The sequence below is a fragment of the Mustela lutreola genome, chromosome 2 (genome assembly GCF_030435805.1).
Source record: "Mustela lutreola isolate mMusLut2 chromosome 2, mMusLut2.pri, whole genome shotgun sequence".
Classification (NCBI taxonomy): domain Eukaryota; kingdom Metazoa; phylum Chordata; class Mammalia; order Carnivora; family Mustelidae; genus Mustela; species Mustela lutreola.
This window is the reverse complement of record NC_081291.1, coordinates 180,396,856-180,399,857: the sequence shown is the minus strand read 5'-3', so window position 1 is coordinate 180,399,857 and position 3,002 is coordinate 180,396,856. Positions and strand designations below refer to the sequence as shown.

Genomic DNA, 3,002 nt, shown 5'->3' with positions numbered 1-3,002 from the left:
TATAACCTAATTCATAGGTAATAAAAGCCTTTCTTCCCAAAAGTACAACCAATGTTATGAGATAATTTTAGAGAACATGACATGTCCTGATATTTTGGAACTTAAATTCCAGTTAGTTAATGTACAGTACAATATTAGTTTCAGGTATACAATATAGTTACTCTAAATTCCACAGAGAGCATACACTACACAACAATTTTATCACAACATATGATGCTTTCTACACACATTGTAGGACAAACTACCACCAGGTACAAATCAATACAAATACATCAGGGGCTGAACAATCTCAGTAGTGGGTAACATATTTTGCAGAATTCTGCCAGACAAAGAAACTGAATAGGATAGAGGAGAAGCAAACTAGGATGAGTTGAGGAATGAAATATTTTAAATATTAATAGTTAATTCAGACATGGTAATTTTCCGGAAAAGAAAATTAACACTTGGTAACATGCTAATGAATTTTACCTCCAAAGAGATTAGTGAACTGGCAAAATAATCCAATAACAGGGGAAGGGTGTGGACAGGAGGTACCTAGAGCACCCAGCCTTGTAGATCCCAAAGTAGCTATGGCCTTCACTGGTCGCTCTGTTTGCTAGAGATTCAGAAAGATCTTGGAGAGTGACCACCTGTTTGCTGAACTTATACTCTAAGTAGCAAACTTTAAGAATCCAAAGAGGATTCTCCAATTGGCAAGGGGAGCAGAGAAGAGAAACATGTTCGATTTACATTTAAAAGACAGTAAAATGGGACACAACCCCCATTCAAATCCCAGAGATGTGCACAAATCTCCAAAAGTAGTTGTTAGATTTCAAAACTGGAAAGTCTCATTTTGCAAAAGACAAAATGCAGAAATTTCAGGAATAACTGGAAAAAAAGAGAAATGTTTAGTGAAATTCAAGCACATCAACTCAATCTCAGGGCTTGAAACACACCCTCTATACATCCATGCAACAATGCCTCTTATTTCTTAAAGCAGGGATAGGATTGGGAAAATACAGCAAATAGTTACAGAGCAATTTTTTTTAAAGATTTTTAATTTATTTTTTACTGTACAGCCAACATGAGGCTCTAACTCACAACCCCAAGATCAAGAGTCACATATTCTACCACCTGGGGTAGCCATGCACCCCTACAGAGCAACTTTTTAAACTTTCCTTTTGGACCAAGGTCTAAGCCTTTGAGGATTCAAGCAGCTCTGGAAGGCCTGTGAACAGCAGATTCCAAAGTTCCAGAGAACTGTCCTTTCCTTCTCAGACACAATGTCAAAGATATAAAATGTCCTGTCAAGTTACATTTTATATTCTGAAATAAGGAAGCACTCAAATATTCTTAAGGCATTTACTTATTAAAATATTCTCTGCCAAGATTTCACGTTAGCTCAAATTCAAATCAGTCTTTACCTATCTGTAGTGAGCTCTCCACCTCAGTGGATAAAAACACCTTCCCCAGCAATCAGTGTTACCAAAGATCCCCAACCCGTGAGCCCCATGGTCAGCCTCTTTGTTCCCTGGGTGAACCAGTTTGCTCTTAATACTGCTCTGCTACAAAGCACCAAACTCAAACTCAATGGAAAAGGAGTAAAACTTCTGCACAGTGCACTTTAAGAAGAGGTACTTTTTTTGCTTACGAAAAGAAACCTATGAGTCCTCCAAGAATAGTATAAGGGAGAGTTTTATACCTAAGTACATGATTTGGAGTGAAGAATTCACATGTTACTCTGCTGGTCCACACTGGTGACCCCCTTCTTATTCTTCCTGTGGGCCCCCTTCATCAGGTATCACAGAATCTCAGGCTCTGGCATGCATAATGTCCACAGTACTCTCCAATACAGAGTTGTTTTTGCCCTTCTTCTACTGGCAAATCAATTCGATGTTCCTTAGCTTTCCAAAGTGGAAATCTCTTTCTCCAAGTCTTCAACAGTAAGTTTCAATACATTGACCTGCTGCATCAATTCAGCCCCTTCATCATCCCCGAAGCCCACACCAAGATTCTTTCTCACCACCCTCCCCCTGTAAGGCCAGCCTTAGCGGTTGCAGTGGATCTATGTATTGCAACTGGCCTCTCTGAAACTGCACTGCTAGAGCCAAGAGATTTTTTTGATTTGTTCAGAGCCCGAGCAACAAGAGAGGGAGCAACTGACATTTCTTGACCTTATCGGGCAGCTACAGGGTCAGTCTTTTCCATCACAGTTTGCATTAGAAAACTTCTTGAACCACAGAACAAATTCAAAATTGTCCTGAAACTTCCCTTGTACTAATTTGTCCACAGGAATTATTTAGTCAACACCCCTTCTCTTAAAATCTGCTTTTAGCATTTTGAAGTTCTGAATGTATTTGTGTTCTAGCTTAGCCTGGAATTTCATTTTCTTCAAACCAATGGAGCCAGGGAGCATTGTGTCCATAAACTGACAGTAGACAGCCCCTGAACACAACTATTCAGCCTTCATCAGATTCAACCACAAAGAGACTCATTGATCTAGGTCAGCAAGTCATGTCAACAGGTTATCACTGGTGACTGATCATGATTACACATGGATTCACTGCTGTCTTTGACTCCCAGCAAGACCACATCCACTGCCCGTGTCTGCTTCCATTCAGTCTTCCTCAGGTTTAAATTACCGGATCCTGCCTGCCAGCCCAGAGGATGACATCACATGCCCTCCCCTTCACTGCCCATTGTGCACAAACCTACTTAAAAGTGACTGGCTTTAAAGATCAGAGGTTTATTAGCTGATCATTCTGTGGGGTAGCAATTTGACTTGGGCTCCAATGCTTTCAGCTGGGGTCACTCCTATACCTGCAGTCAGTTTCTAGAGCAGTGGAGCACTGGTTCATTGTTCCTTAGGGCACATCTCTTTTCTGTGGGGCCTGCTGTCTTCCAGTAGACTAAAGGGCAAAAAAGGAAAAGTAATTAATGGAGTCTGGAGTCACTGAATACAGCTAACTGTGTAATCTTAGTAGGATGTGTGTAGCCTTAGTAGGATGTAATAACTGCGATAA

General features: G+C 40.5%; 1 pseudogene; it reads right to left on the bottom strand.

Moving 5' to 3' along the window:
• Window positions 1-1,748: 1,748 nt before the first annotated feature.
• Window positions 1,749-2,536, bottom strand: LOC131825652 (microtubule-associated protein RP/EB family member 1-like; annotated as a pseudogene).
• Between the last annotated feature and the right edge of the window lie 466 nt (window positions 2,537-3,002).